At 44.2% G+C, this 17,365-nt stretch overlaps 1 pseudogene; it reads right to left on the bottom strand.

Annotated features, from left to right (window-relative positions):
• Positions 1-16,475: 16,475 nt before the first annotated feature.
• LOC140723524 (lysozyme g-like) lies at positions 16,476-16,986 on the bottom strand (annotated as a pseudogene).
• Positions 16,987-17,365: the final 379 nt, after the last annotated feature.

The raw sequence follows: 17,365 nt of genomic DNA, 5'->3' as shown, positions 1-17,365 counted from the left end.
CCTCTCTTAACAGATTGCTTCCGCTCCAGCAATTTATCTTTTATACGCATTTCGCTTCTTCTTTTTCCTCCCCACGCCATTTAATCTGGCTTCTCCCCGCTTACTTGCCAGAGGTCTGTTCCTATCAAATTCTGAACGTACTTACACACTTATTTACTAAAATTAATTAATTTTACTATTCTGTTTATTTTCATTCAACATATAAGCAGTTGTGTTGCCAAGCCATAGAGAAGTTCAGATCAGTCGCTAATCACTTGGCTCTATGTGGTTGAGCAACGAAGTCGGGCCGAACGGTCTGTTTGACATATGGCTCTATTACACAGGGTGTACTGCTCCATAACACGTCATCATTCATAAGTGTATTGTCACTTGCCATTTCACTGGTTTAACATAAACGATTTCAGAAGACGCTTGTCCTAACAAACAGTTCTGGGAATACAGAATCTATTTTACTTCTTTTTTTTTACTAGATTGAGTATATTTAATTGATTTGAGGAAGAGCAGGAAAGATGGAAAAAAATATCCGCAGGCTCACACTGTATCAGATGTTCCCAGGTTCTGGACGGAGACGACAAGCTTTCCGCTCGAGCAGAGACAGAAAAACACAGAATCAAACGCACACTCTCACACTGTAGCAGAGACTGACAGATACAGAATGAAACCCACACTTTCACACTGTAACAGAGACTGACAGATACAGAATGAAACCCACACTCTCACACTGTAACAGAGACTGACAGATACAGAATGAAACCCACACTCTCACACTGTAACAGAGACTGACAGATACAGCATGAAACCCACACTCTCACACTGTAGCAAAGATTGACAGATACAGAATGAAACCCACAATCTCACACTCTAACAGACTGACAGATACAGAATGAAACCCACTCTCTCACACTGTTACAGAGACTGACAGATACAGAATGAAACCCACAATCTCACACTGTAACAGAGACTGACAGATACAGAATGAAACACACACTCTCATGTTATCAGACTGAAGGTCTCCCGTTTGTTGATTGTCGCTGCACTGCTGTCGTTCCCTCTCACTAATTCGTACTTCACGTGAATTGCAAATCAACCCGCTCTTCTTTTCCGGATTGAAACGTACTCTCTGATCTCCCAACTCACTGTTTTCTTTCATTTATGCGGCTACCGTTGCATCCCATCTGCCACGTTTCCGCCCAGTTAACAGAAACAACTTTGACATTCGTCACAACCTCAAATCAACCGACATCCACAAATCCGTGTGCACCTACATGCACCAACAAAGCCCTAAATCTGCACCTATTCCCAGTTCCACATGAACACCCGAATCCGTGTTCACCACCAAATCTTCATGCAGTATCAAATATTCTGACACCTCTACCTGCAAAATTGATTATCGCAGATCGAGAATCCTTTCAAACAGTTCAGAGCATAGTTGTCTCCACATTTAAAAGTACAGGAAGAACAGAGTTCAATATTCAAAGTGTATTTATTACAATTGTATTTGTAAATAAAACATCCTAGAGTTTTCACATCTCTGAATCAACTTACACACTCTTTTCCGTGTTCACCCATTTTCACCACAACACCCCTATATGTACGCACATCCCCGGATCCACACCACCCTCACATCATATGCGCAACCCCTAATCCATGTGTACCACCAGTACACATTCACACCAGAACTTAGTCTGCATCTCCTAATACAACGACACCCGCAAATCTGTGTGCACCCCCGAATTTACCGGCTTGGGCAAATCGGAGCACATCACCAAATTAATGCGCTACTTTATATTCGCCGTCATACTAGAAAATCTGAACACATCTCCAAATCCGTGCGCACACCAAAATCTGCTGACACTGCGATATGCACATCAGATTATCCCAGAGCAAGAATAATTCATATATTAGCTGTCTCCACTATAAACAATAGCGAGAGATATGTTCACTGTTCAAATTGCCTTGTAATTCATCACACCCGCAGATCGACCGACATCCCTAAGCCAGCCGAGGCACCCTAATCCGTGTGCACCTCAATCGGAGCCCAACAAAATATTCGACAGCACACCCCCAAGACTGTGAACGCCACAAATCCGTGTTCTCCCCTAAACCGACACCCATCCAGAAATCCGTCCGCCCTCTGACACCTCCCTATGCATATTACATTATCCGTGAGCAAGAATCACTTCAGAGGACTTCTGCTTCAATGAAACAACCTCGAAATTCGTCATACATTGAAAACTGCAGATACCGCAAACATGTGTATACCTTGATATTCGTCACATTTCCTAATACAAAGACGCCACAAATCCGCATATACACCCAAACTCGTATGCAATCCTAAATCCACGGAGACACCCAAAGCTGTGCACATCTACTAATCCGTGTGCCTCCCCAAATCCAAGTATACGCCCAAATCTGCGTATATCCCAAAGTAAGTGCGCACTCACAAATCCGTGTACAGCACAAACACGTTGACACCCCCACTTTCGCAGTATAGTATCCCAGAGGAGGAATCTTTTCCAACTTCCCAAAATGGCTGTCTCCACAATAAAGACACAAGAGTACTGTTGAAAGTTCAAAGTGCTTTGATAATGGGAGTATCTATAAATGATACAACTTTGAAATATCTCACAACTGCAAATCCGCAGGCACCACAAATCTATGGGATCCCCGAATTCCGTAAATCTCCCTATATTGAGCTTGACACCCCTAAATCAATAGGCGTTCCCAAATCGGTGTGTACCTCTATGATAGCCGACACTGCACTAAATCTGTGTAATCCATAAATTAGTGTACACTGCAGACCCGCTGTCATCCCTCATGCAAAATAAATTATATCAGAGGAGGAATCATTTCAACAAATTTCAGAAAATGGCTGTTGCTTCATTAAAAATACGCACGCAATCCGAAATTTGATTGCAAAGGCAGATGAGCTGTCAAACCCAAATCTTGGTGTATTTCCAAATCCGTAAGCATCTGGATAAAAGACAACACTCCCTAAAACGTCGCACGTCACCAAATCCAGATACACCCCCAAATCCATATTCACCCCCGTATTCCAGTACACAGCCCTAAATATTCACGCATGCCGAAATCGATGCGCAGCCCATAAAACAGTGTGTACACCACAGTTGCCGACTTTATCCTAACTCTACGCAATTCCCAATTCAGTGCCTATCCTAAAGAAAGCGAGCATCCCCACATGCACCGTACAGTATTACAGAACAAAACATATTTTAAACCGTTCAGAAAATGTCTACATCCACCTTAAAGTAACAAGAATACTGTTGAAAGTTCTGCATTGTTTCTAAAATTATCTATAAATGAAGCAAAATTCAGATACGTCACAACGCTAAATCCGCAGGCACCAAAACTCTGTGAGAAACCTGAAATCCGTAAACAGTCAGCCATTGGCCGACATGACCTTAAATAAATAAGTATTCCCAAATCAGTATGTACCTCTATAATGGCGGTTACATCAATAAATCTGTTCGCATCCTCAAACAGGAGTGCATCCCCATATTTGCTGAGAGCGCACTAAATCTGCGCAATCCCCGAATCGATGCACAAACACTCTGACACGCCAACATGCATAACAGATTTTCCTCAGAGCAGGAGTCATTTCAAGCAGTTCACAAATTGCTATTTCCACATGAAAAATTCGCACACATCCCAAAATTCGTCTACAACTCCAAATCGGCCAACACGCCCAAATCTGGTGTAACCCAAAATCCGAGTGCACCTCCATATTCGAAGGCTGACGCCTAAATATGCGCGAATAACCAAATCCGTGTGCACCCCCAAATCTGGGCACATCAGCAATAAGGGCGCACCCCAAAATCCATGTGCGCCCCAAACCCGTTGACAAACCCACCTGCACACTAGATTATTCAAAAGCAGGAGTCATTTTAAACTGTTCACATTTCTCCTTGAAAAAGGAGAAGAAAGTTCAAAGTTCGGTGTACATTTATTCTCAAATTATCTATAACTGAAACATCATTGTGATTCGTCACACACCCTAATCCACCAACACCACCAGCTCTCTGTGTATCCATAGTCGCCATGCACATCTGTGTATCCCCAAATATGAGTGCGTCCCTACATGTACCTTCGTTTCTCTCAGAGCAAGAATCATTTCAAACTTTTCGCACGATGGCTTAATGCACCGTTAAAATAGCAAGAACGAAGGTTAACGCTAAGTTGTATTATTTATGAGTGTATCAGTAAATGAAATAACCTTGATATGTGTAATTAACCCAAATCCAGCAAATCGCACAACTCTACATGCACTCACATATCAGTATGCACACTTCGTCGCTGTGCACTCCCAACCTGCCAACACTTCCACATACACATTATGTTATCCCAGAGAAAGTGCCTTTATTAATAAAGCACCTATTAATGAAACAACCTTGACATTCGTCACGACCCAACATCCACCGCATCCCCAAATCTGTAAACACTCGAAGACCGTGCACATCGACAAATCTACTGATACCCGCATATGCACATTAGGTGTTTCCAAACGAACAATCATTTCAAAACGTGCAAAAATTAGCAGCATTCTCCTTGAAGAAATATTGAGAGCCAAGTTCAAAGTTTAGGTACAATTACTATTAAATGTTCGATAATCGACTTCGAAATTCGTCAGAAACCCAAACCAACCGGCACCCACTAATCCTTGAGTACCCATACGCGCCGAGACACACCTAAACTTGACCATATCCCCAAATCCTCAAGCAAACCCATGTCTGCGTGCAGCCGAAACCCTCACCGACCCTAAATCTCTGTGCACCCATATTTATGGATACGTTACTAAATCTGCACAACTCCCAAAGTCAATACCATCAAATCCGGGTGCGTTCCCAAATCCACACGCGCCCCAAAAATCCTTGTATGCCCATACGGGCCGAAACTCTCCTAAATCTGTGCGCACCACCACAGTTCCAATGACACATCGCATGAACATTAATTTATTCCAGAGCAAGGATCACTTCCAACTGTTCACAAACTAGATGGCTGATACTTAAGTAATAGCAAGAACAAAGTTCAACGTACATTTAGTTCAGGTTTCTGTAAATTTGATTTGTCATGCACCCACATCCATCGACAGCCACAAATCCGTGTGCGCCCACAAACTCGCTGACAATCCCACATGAATTTAAGATCATCTTTGAGCAAGAAAAAAAATCGAACAGTTGACAAAATCAAACTTAAACAATCATCAAAGCAAAGTACAACAGTGAAAATGTTTTTACTGATAAATTGTCGCAAAAAAATCCCTGACACACCAAATCGCCATGCACACCAAATTCGCGTGCAGCCCCCGACCCTTCGAGGCACTCAAATCTGTCTTCATCCACTAATTCGTGTGAAGCCCCAAATCCATGTTTACTCATGAATCGGCGCACATCCTAAGTGTGCACCCCCAAATCGATGAGCCCTCCGAACTCGCTGACACCCCCAGATGTACAGCAGAGCATTCCAGAGAATGAATCATTTCAAACAGTTGTAAAAATGGCTGCCTCCACCACAAAATAACAAGAATACTGTCTAAAGTTAAAGCTGCATTTATAATGTAAGTATTTGTAAAAGAAACTGCCTTCAAATACAACATAACTCCATATCCGCAGACACCACAGATCTCTGAGAATCGCTAAATCAGTACACATCAGAATATAAGCTAAAACAACTCAAATTAATTCGCATCTTGAACCCGTTCATCTCTAAATCTATTCACATCGGCAAATGAATGTGCATCGCAGTTTTACAGACACCGCCCTAAATCTGCGCAATCCCCAAAGCAGTGCGCTCCTCAAACAGTCTGACAGCACCGCTGCATAATTGATTATCTCAGAGCAGGAATCATTTTAAACAGTTCACCAATACCCGCCGCCAACAAGAATACTGCTGAAAGATCAAAGTGTATTTATTATGAAAGTATCTGTAATTGAAGGCATTTTCAGATACGTCACAACTCCAAATCCGTAGACAAATCCGTAGAACCCGAAATCTATAAGCATCGCCTATACCGGCTTACACACACCTAAACCAGTGTGCATCCCATGTTTGCCAAAACCACACTAAATTTGCACAATCCCCAAATATGTCCGCACCCATAACAGCCTGACAAATAAAGCAAGAATCATTTCAAACAATTTAGAAAATATCTGCATCAACATTAAAGATTAAAATACCGCATACGCCCCGAAATCTTTTTGCAGATCGGCTACATACCAAAATCTGCGTGTCACCCCAAATCGATGTGCACCACCATATTCAACAGCACATACGTTCACATCACTAAAATCTGTCTGTAATCCCAAATCTGCGCCATTCCCAAATAAGAGCACACCCCTAACCCGCTGGCAACCCCACAAGCTTAGTAGATGAATATTATACTTGAGGAATAATCATTCTAAGCACAAAATGGCTGCCCTCACATTAAAAACCCACACGCATCCTAAAGTCCGTGCACACGTCACCAAATCCGCCGACACAGCCAGAACCCTCATATGCACCCACAAAAACGTGGCGACTCCCATATTCGCCCACACACCCCTAAATATGCTATCCCCAAATAGGTGCGCACCCCATATCCGAGCAGACCGCTAATTCCATGTGTAACCCCTAAATCAGAGCGCATTCCCAGATCCAAGACCATATGCAACCCATGTCGCTCACACAACTTCAGTGAGCACCCCAAACTACTGACACCCCCACATGCACATCAGAACATGGCAGTATCGACTCCGAACGCAATCAATCATTCGTGTGCAAATCCTGATCCGCAAATTCACACAAATCTATGTGTATCCCCATATGCCTGTTCATGCCCATGTTCGAAATTCAGTGCACATCACCCATCCCTCTGCACCCTGAATCTATGCACATCAAAAATTAGTTTGCACCCCAAACACGCGAATAGCCCACATACATAATAGCAGGAATAATTTCATTCCTATCAGAAACTGGCTATTTCGACATTAAAATTCGCACTCATCCCACATCGTTCGAGAAAGTGAAATCTGCGTGCAATCCCAATTCTCCGTACACCCCCACACCTCTAAATATCAGTGTAAGCCGCAATAATTGTGAATAAAACCTTAAATCAGTGCGCATCCCCGAGAACACGTTCACTACCGTTTACACCCATATTTGCCGGCAGACTCATATTTGTTTCCACATCCCTGAAACTGCGAACACCCCCTATTCCATGTTCAGCCCCGAAGCCGTGAAAATGAACATGCACACCCCCTATGTGGAGACCCCGCCCGAAATTTGTGCAATTCTCAATTCAGTGCGCATGCAAACCCATTGTCACCCAACATTCAAAATACACTATTCCAAAATTCTAGATGTAACCACAAATCCGTGTGCAACCCCAAATTCCATAACACATCCCCGAATTCATGTTCTCCTGCAAAGCAGTGTGCACCCCAATATTAGCCGACACTACCCTAATTCTAAGGAATCCCAATCCAGTGCACAGCTCACACTCGCTGACAACCCCACATGCACTTTTGCTTATCCAGGAGCAAGAATCATGTCAAACAGTTCAGAAAATAAATGTCTCGACAGTAACATCCGCAGGCAGCCCAAAATTCGTGTGGAACTCCAGATCCGCCGAAAACACCCAAATCGTTGACTAACCCCAATTTCGTTTACACCCCCATATCCGAGAACGAATATGAGTATTCCCAAAACCATGCACATCCTCAAATATGCGCATGTCCTCAAATCAGAAGGCACCACAATATCCATGTGTGTATCAAACCCCACATGCATCCCAGTGTAAGACTCTTGCTGCGTATACCAGAAATAAAACACGTAAATAGAAATCAAGTTCAAATTAAATTTATTATTAACGTATCTATAAATGAAAGAACTTAGATTCGTCAGTCCTCCAAACCTGCAGACACCCCAAATACATGCGAACCCCGAAACCCTTGCACAACTCCCAATCCGTATGCACCCCATATCTATGTACAACTTGAAAACCGCATGCGCACTAGATTATCTGAAAACAAGAATCACTCCGACTGCTGCTAAAGATGACAAAATCTGTGAACACCGCAAATCTGATTACAGCCAGCAAAACACAGTGGTCCCCAATCCACTAACAACCTGACATACCTGTGCACCCCCAGTCTTATTTAATAACTTTCTAATGGTCAGGACATATAAATATTCGGATTTCAATTATAATATGGTAAACTGAATTTACAGATGACACCTAGATTCAAAACGTGGGTGGAGAGCGAGGCAGGTTATGAAAATTTTAGCAAGAGTGAAGCACCTGGAAAAATCGGCCTAAGAATACTGTCCAGTAATCTCCTCCCCGTGAAATGTGATTGAGAAGTCAATATTTTCCTGGATTATCCATCCCCTTTCAAGAATAATAGAATATCATTTATCAATGCTTTCATGGTCCCTTCTTTGTAGCTATGGAGGACACAAATATATTGGTTCTGTCCGCAGTAATCTAATCTGCTGCCTCTCAGTAATCTGCAGTATATCACGTCTGTCTCTGGAAAATTATCCACTTTAATACACCTTCAAGAGACCAAACACCACCGCCTTACTGTCCTGTACGTAAACAAATGTAAAAGACACTGTCGGCAAACACAGTACAGGGAAAGTTTAATCAGAGATTCATACAGAAAGGAAAAAGTTCCTTCAGACTTTGCGATTGAGATGTACATTCAGGGTAATTTCTCTGCCAGAGGAGACGGGACAAAGGCAGGCAGATGGGAATACTTTGGTTGTCCCCTGGTCTCCATGCACGGGGTGTGCCGAAGGTACAGTGTCAATTCTGTAATCAAAGTGCCTCGTCAGAGAGGTCGACTATATTCCTCTGAATATATGCGGAAGACCCCAAGAGCGTGACCGAAAGCCGTGAAAAGCATGTTGAGGTATAATGATAACGGTACTCTGTACCGAGAGATGATTTCTGAAGGTATGTTATCAGTTGTTGTACAGCGTAGAATAGAGGGATAAAAAACTTATTGTGGAAAATAGAAGTGGAAAGATGCATGTTACAGCAGACATCAGGTACCAATACAGCGATCGCGTGGAACACGGAGAAAGAGAAGAAATTGCACACTTTTCATCAAGCTTCCCAGTTAGAATATAAACACCCTCTCAGTACAGGGTTAAAAACCATGCTTCTTACACCAATCGCACCAAACCTGGTTGAGACCTCGATGCCCGCCTACACAAAACGTTACCCACACATTTGCCTATTTTTCCTTAGCATCTATTCCCTCGTAGGTCTGTGACGCCGGAAGTAAGTGTGAGATCACCAATCCGGAGTTGCAAGTTCTTAAGCCATAAGCCTTCTTAACCACTAAATTAATTTGTTCGGAAATTTTGAGGGATCTATAGGCTTTCATAGCACGACTCCCCTGTTCCTCCTCACTGCGATAAAATCTGGCATTTGTGCTCTGTAATCCAGCTTAAATTTTAATTATGTATCAGCTCATACTGATGGAACTCCGTCCGTCACATGACAGCCCAGCTCTATACCGTGTCGATGTCCCATTGTACCACATGATGAAACACCACACAGGTGTCATTTATGCATTTAGAGATGAAGCGAATAACAATGAGCCGCAGTGCCCAGCACATCAATTTTACCCTAGCCTGATCGCTAAGTGTTGTTTCTCTTTTTCTTGGTTTAACTTGGGAGAAAGCCCATTAATATCACGAGGAGGACGTACAGACTCCTTCCAGGAAACACTGGGTTTGAACTCCGACTTCCATTGCTCCGAGCTTGAATGCTTTGATTCTAAACGTTACGTATTTTGGAGCTTCAAATTGCAAATTACCAACTACTTATCCACTTCCTCTTTCAAGTCACTTAAAAATATCAAGAAAAGGACGGGGTACATAACCGATCTCTTGGAAAGGTCCCATCTACTGCCAGTCCCATATTCGCTAGGGAAGATCATTCCAAATCCAGGCAGCTGAGATTCCATCAGTCCCATGACTCCCGACGTTCTGGGTGAGTCTATTGTGGCGGCTCCTGTAAAACGCCTCACTCAATTCCATGCACTGAACGTCCACCACTCTAACCACATTAGCTTGTTTTGTCAACCTTTCACCTCAAGTCAACTTTTATTGTCATTTCGTCCATATCTGCTAGTACAGTGCATAGTAAAAATGAGACAACGTTTTTCAGGACCATGGTTTACATGACACAGTACACAAAACTAGACTGAACTACATAATAAAAAATACAAACACAGAGAAAGCTATACTAGACTACAGACCTATACTGGACTGCATAAACTGCACAAAACAGTACCGGCATTACAATAAATAATAACAGAAAGTTATTCAGGTGCGCATTTCATGACTTTCCCCTAACAAAGTGATCTGACTGTCTCGAATGCTGCTTCTCCAAATATTTGTCAATCCTCCCGCAGGGAAACCCATTTCAAAGTTTGAGCCTCCATTGATGCCAGGAGTCACTGTTTCACAATTCCCAGGATTATCCCTACTACCCTCTATCCGTCTCAACCAAGCTTATACTTAATGTTTATATTACGATATCACCCGCTCACGATTAACATTAATTAAATTCACCGACCAACTACTGAAGGACTCAAACTGATTCCTCAATTCAGCTTCATCTGGAGTATGTATTATCCGAACACAATCTACTGCTACACCCATCATCTTTTTAATTTTGTAAATAATATTATCCCTATTCGTGTTTGTTTAGAGACCCTCCAATTTCCCAGTCGCTTGAAATACAAAATTAATTGAGCCTTTGTTCCATTAATTATCAAGTGTCTGTTTCTATATCAATGTCCTTTTCAACAATTATTCGCTTGTTCTTTGTCCAGGGTCAGTTCTGTGTTGTCATAGCCGAATATCTCGTTGAAACTGACTAGTAGACCAATCATAAACAAGAGAAAATCTGCAGGTTCTGCAAATCCAAAATGCTGGAGGAGCTCTGCAGGCCAGGCAGCATCTATGCAAAAGAATAAACTACGGACGTTTTGCGAAGAGACACTGCAGCTGAATTGGATCTTTTTTTCTCTATCTCTCTCCAGTCCTGCTGCCTGAGCTAAAGACTTTCTCCAGCACTTTGTGTAGGATTAGACCATGTCAGTTCCCATTTCGCCTCACCTGTGTCTTTTGTTCTTGGGTTCACAACATCTACTCTTCCACCGAACCAACTCCAGAACCCCTCCCCCCAACTCTTTCACTGAAGGCTAAATTTCTGTTACTGGAAGTTATCTCAAACGGGAAAACAGAAGGAGAAGCCACAAGTAGAGACAGAGGAGAAAACGAGCGTCAAGGAAATGACGGGTAATGACGGGACCAGGAATGGTGGTGCCGACGAAAGTATACTCCATATCAGGCAGTTTTATCAGAATCGGGAAGGAGGAGTGATAAGTTTGCCTCAAGATTCAATTTAAGCCGGGAGAAGGTGAGATGAAAAAGGGATCTTTACGTGTGGCAGCTCGTCAGGACGAAAAAGAAAGCATATGTTAGATATAAGAAGCAGGAAGTAGGAATGGGCTCATGAGAAATCGAGGGTAGCCCGGAAGGAGCTAAAGAAAGGACTTAGGAGAGCTCGAAGGGGGCATGAGAAGGCCTTTGTTATGGTCCAGTCCGAAGTCCGTGGACTGTCCCACGGTCTCCGGACTCTGGGTTCTCCGGCGTCACTTGCTTCGGTTGGACTTAACCAGAAACACCTGAGGCTCATAGTGGAACTGGGAATATAAGTGGCCCTGGTATTGAGTGTGGTTGGGGGTCGTCTTGTCAAGATTCTCATGGCACAGATGGCTGCTGGAAGGCTGGAACGGACTCTTGACATCCTTGGGACTGCGTTGGCGAAATATGGCTACTGGAAACCTTGCTGGTAGTAGTCGGTGCTGCCATTGCAGTATGGATTCAGCTGCTTCCCGTTCCAGCTGGGTGGCCGTCAGTCACTCCGAGCTATGTAGGGATCCGGTTGTTTCCCTACCCAGCCAAGGCTGACGGCCGTAACGGCTACTCGGAGCTACCCCGATGCACAGGTGGAACTGTCTGTCGTTCTTTCGTGTTTGAATTTTCCTGTCCTCTCCCCTTGGGGTAAGTTAGGCCGTTCTGCCATTGCCCTGAGGGGGGATCTTTCTAGCCTTGTACTCGCCTTTGTGGGGTAAGTCAAGCAGTTCTGCCATTGCCCTGCGTGGGGAATCTGTCTTCTCTTGTCTTTGCCTCCGTTGGATAAGTCCGGCCATTCTGCCGTTACCCGACGGACGGTCCTGCCCCACCTTGGTGTAGAGTTAAAGAGAGTCCCGGTTTGTCGGCGGATAAGGCCCGGCTCTATGTCTGCGTATTGTCCCGTCTCATGTCAGTGTCTTGCTAAAGATGAATCCCGGCTTGTTGAAGGTTAAGTCCCGGCTCCATGTTGGTTTACAGTTCCTAGACTGCCCCCTAGCTGCAGCCTCCGAGTTATTCAAGCTCCATCCGCAAGCCTCGAATGAAGCCTGCAGCCTCAAGATCTCCAACCTCTAGCCAAGCCTCAAGACGCCAAGCATCTAGCCAAGCCTCAAGATTCCAAGCCTCAAGTCTCTAGCCAAGCCTGAACCCCAGCCTCAAGTCTCTAGCCAAGCCTGAACCCCAACCTCAAGTCTCTAGCCATGCATCGTCAAGTCCGCGCCTGGGCTTGGGGGTCCGAGGCCGAGGCAAGACCCAGGTTCTGCGTTCTTGGTCCTTGTCCAGTCTCGGGCTTCTATTCCATCCCAGGCTTCTCGGTCCCAATCCCTCGTCCTAGCCCGACTTCCCTTGCCTAGACTGCATCCCGTCCCGCCCTTTGGTTCCGTCTCGTCTTGTTTCCCGGACTTCAGTGCCTGTGTCCTGCAGTTGAGACCCAATACAACACCCCCGTATGGCAGCCTTGGCATGTAGGATTAAGGACAACCCCAAGGCGTTCTATGCGTATGTGAAGAGCAGGAGGATGACGAGAACGAAGGTGGGACTGCTAAAGGATAAGGAGGGCAACATATGCCTGGAGGTGGAGGAGGCTGGGGAGGTCCTAAATGAATACTTTGCTTCAGAACTTACAAACGAAAAGGATCTTGATCAGGGTGAGGTCGAAATAGAACAGGCCTGTTGAGATATTGAGATTAAGGGGAAAAAGGTGCTGGATCTTCTTAAAAAACATCAAGATTGATAAATCCCCAGAGCCGGATATGACACAACAACCCCAGTTGTTGGGGGAATAGAGAGAAGAGATTGCTGGAGTTTTAGCTATGATCTTTGAATCCTCTTTGGCTACAGGGGAAGTGTCGGAGGACTGGAGAATGGCAAATGTAGTACCCTTGTTTAAGAAAAAAGTAACAGGTAGAAACCTGGGAACTATAGACCGGTGAGTATTACGTTGGTGGTCTGCAAACTACTGGAAAGGATTCTTAAGGATAGGATCTACGAGCATTTGGAGAAATACAGTCTACTCACGAATAGTCAGCCTAGCTTTGTGAAGGGAAGATCGAGTTTCACGAGCCTGATTGAGTTTTCTGAACAGGTAACAAAATAAATTGATGAGGGCAGGGCAGTGGATGTGGTCTGCATGGCATTTAATAACAAGGCATTTAATAAGGTCCCTCAGGTGAGACTAATCCAGTTAGTCATTAGTCATGGGATAAGTAGAACCTTGGCTGTTTGGATAAGAAAAAGCTTGAAGGAAGAAAACAGAGGGTAGTTGTGGAAGGAAAGTATTCTGCCTGGAGGTCGGTGACTAGTGGAGTGCCGCAGGGATCTGTCCAGGGACCCGTGCTATTTGTGATTTTTATAAATTACCTGGATGTAGACGTGGAAGGATGGATGAGAAAGTTTGCGGATGATACAAAGATTCTACGAGTTGTGAATGGAGCTGCAGGTTGTCGAAGGTTACAAGAGGATATAGACAGGCTGCAGAGTTGAGCTGAAAAATGGCGGATGGAGTTCAATCTGGATAAGTGTGAGGTGATGCATTTTGGAAGGACAAACCAGAAGACTGAGCACGGGATTAATGGTCAGTTACTTAAGAGTGTGGATGAACAAAGGGACTTTGGGCTTCAAATCCATACATCTCTCAAGGTCGCTGCGCAGGTTGATAGCCTATTTAAGAAGGCCTATGTGATGCTAGGCTTCATTAACAGGGGGATTGAGATCAAGAGTAGAGAGGTCATGTTGAAACTCAACAAATCTCTGGTGAGACCACACTTAGAGTATTGTGATCAATGCTGGTCACCCCATGATAGGAGATATATGGAAGCTACGGATAGGGTGCAGGAGATTTACCACGATGTTGACTGGTTTGGAGAAAAGTCATATGAAGCCAGGTTAGCAGAGCTGGGACTTTTCTCTTTGGAGTATAGAAAAATGAGAGGGGACTTGAGAAAGGTCTACAGGATTATGAGAGGCATAAATAGGGTGGATATTCAGTCCTTGTTTACAAGGGGACCAACATCAAACACCAGAGGGCATAGGTACAAAATTAAGAGAGGGAAGTTTAGGGGTGACATCAGGGATAAGTTTTTTTTTACACACTGAGGGTTGTGAGTGCCTGGAATGACTTGCCAGGGATGGTTGTGGAGATTAAAACATTAGGGGTATTTAAGAGCCTCTCACCTGTACAGGGATGACGGAAAAATAGAGGGTTATGGGGTAGTATGGATTTAGTACTTTTTTTAAGGATTATATGGGTCGGCACAACATGGAGGGCTGAAGGGCCCGTACTGTGCTGTAGTGTTCTATGGTTCTATGGATCTATCGAGTTTTCTGGAATGCTGACGCCAGTGATGTCGTCGCGATCGGCTGTAAGTAGTTATTTTATAACTATAAGGCAACACCAAGAAAATGCTGGAGCAACTCAGCAGATAGAAAAGAGTAAACATTCAACTCTTCGGGCCGACAACCGTCATGATTTTGTACGTGCTGTTCTGTATTTCCAGCATCAACAGATGCTCTCCTCCTTTGTTTGTAAATCAGTTAATCATTTTGTTTCTGTTTACTCACAAGTGGGAGTACAGAATAGGGGCATGAAGGCAGCTGAATTGTACTACTGCATAGTCCCTATTTCTATCGTTTAATGAGTTTCAAAATCCGATTCAGTGGGTATATCACCGCATTCTTGAGATCCCCTCGGAATTTGCTCTGAGTCAGGGAGTAAATACACGTGTTGGTGCAGGAACTGAGGATCTGCAGCATTCCCGATGTCTCTTCTATAATGTAAACGGGATTCATGACAGAATAATAAACAAAACTCTTTGAAATCCGTTGATAGATGTAAAATACCAAACGTGTTCCCCACAACAATAAGAAACTACCCGTTATACTGAAGAGCAAAACGATGGATTTGCGTCGGTTCTCCATCTCCCGGTCCTTGTCATTCTCTCCACTTTTTTGTCCTCGGAGCCGCCTGCGTGCTCGACTAGCCATCAGAATTGGCCTGGCTGTCAGAATATTGAGATCAACATCAGAAAGAATGGGACACATGGTGTTAAAATACGATGTAACATCTCAAAAGCCGCCCATGAAGGAGAGTTTTTGTAGCTCGGTGTAAGAACACAGTACCAGGGAACACCATCAATTATTACAAGAGGCTCAGAGGTAAAACCCCAGGGGACACTCTCCAAACAGGCCAGCACAGTGAGTGTGCATTATTCTCTCGGTGCAATATTTTGCTTTCAGTTTCTCACAGCAAATAGTCACAATTCGATCGACGGTGAAAGAGACAGTCAGCCAGACAGAGGCCGCGGTGCTCGCAGAAATCAGCCATCTAGCAATACTGCACACGGGAGTGATGAACAGGAATGATTGTGGAAAAAAAAATCCAAGCAGTCCACATCAGCAGCTGTTGCGATATAACGACCAGGAGATTGGCCGCTGCCATTCCCACCAGGTAGCGAGTTACTCATTTGGAGAGACCGCTCTTTCCCCGGGACAAGATCACAATCGCCACCAGGTTCGCTGCAAGAGAGAGGGGAAATAGCAAATTGAGAAAATACTGAACAGAACCCAAAGCAGCAGTTTTCGGGGATCGTGAAATACTTCCACTGTTTTGCTGCATGTAGCGGTAGAAGGGTGAAGAGCGAGTCAAGATCTGGCTGAGTTTACACATTAAAATAAAGTCAAATGATTTGAATTCGGATTCCCTTCTGATGACCAAAATGTGAAAAGGCAGCCAGAAGATAAAACCAGGTAACCGCAGAGTCAGTACTGTTTGGAACATTTTCTGCCGGCGTCATCCGCCTCTGATATGAATGAAATGAATAAAACTCGACGCTGATGGCGGGATTCTTGCATTAGACAATCATCAACTTCCATGCGACTCTCTGTCACCGACAGAACAGGACACAACAGAAACAGCAAATCCCGGAACCACTCATCCAGATAAAATAAAACATGTGGGAAAGATGTTAACGTGTATTTTCTTTGATCTGTTTCAGAGACCCCCCCATGACACGACTATCTCTTTCTCATTATCAGAGTCGTCATGGCCTATTGAATAAGCATCCCAAATTATGGTAGTCATGGACATTATCCGGACCCATGTTGTAAGCAGAAAGCGCACCTTCAAGCTGCTGCTCTTTGGTCCAGCTTGGAAACTTTTGTTTAATGGCTCCAAACATTCCTACCACATGTCTCTGTTCCTTGCATAAGATGTTCTCTGCTGTCATAAGATCCACGAAGTGAATGCCAGCGTTTGTCAACCTGGATGGGACCAAATGCATTCCCATGGTTACCGCAGCCATTTACCAAGGCATTGCCTACTCGAGATTCAAGAAATGCTATAGCACCAATGGGGGCTGGATCGATTTGGTGGGCATGGACAACTTGGTATATCGAAGACTTGCAACGATTTGCCCTCTGAAGATCATTCTCCATCATCTTTTGGGAAGCTGCAACAGCACTGGACCCTAGGCCGTCCTGGTTTGCAGTGACCTGGGAAGCGCCTGTTTTGTCAACCCTTGTAATGTCTCCCTACCTACAAAGTCTTGACATAGTTCTGTTACTGGTAGCTACAGAAGGTAGAATGGTGTTCTGATAAAATGTTGGATGATGACACCTTTACAAGCTCACACAGATGCGTGGGATAATTACATCTGTATTTCTGCCTCTTGAGTAAAGCCTCACAAGCCAAATTCCCAACATCTACCAGTCACACTCAAGCACAACTACACAAGCTGTTTTCTATACTGCTGCTTTCTCTTTCTCTACATGCCGTTTGGGGCTTTGTGCTTCCAGCATTTCCCGTGTTTGTTTCCTGTCCCAACATTTGCCACCTCGCTGACTTTACAGCAGATCTTTGACTGAGGCAGCAGTCACAGCGTAGTTGGATACAGCAAAACAGATATACTCAAAAACGAGGAAAACTGCAGAT

This window comes from Hemitrygon akajei, unplaced genomic scaffold (genome assembly GCF_048418815.1).
Source record: "Hemitrygon akajei unplaced genomic scaffold, sHemAka1.3 Scf000117, whole genome shotgun sequence".
Lineage (NCBI taxonomy): Eukaryota > Metazoa > Chordata > Chondrichthyes > Myliobatiformes > Dasyatidae > Hemitrygon > Hemitrygon akajei.
The sequence above is the reverse complement of the archived record's forward strand: the minus strand, read 5'-3'. Positions and strand labels throughout refer to the sequence as shown.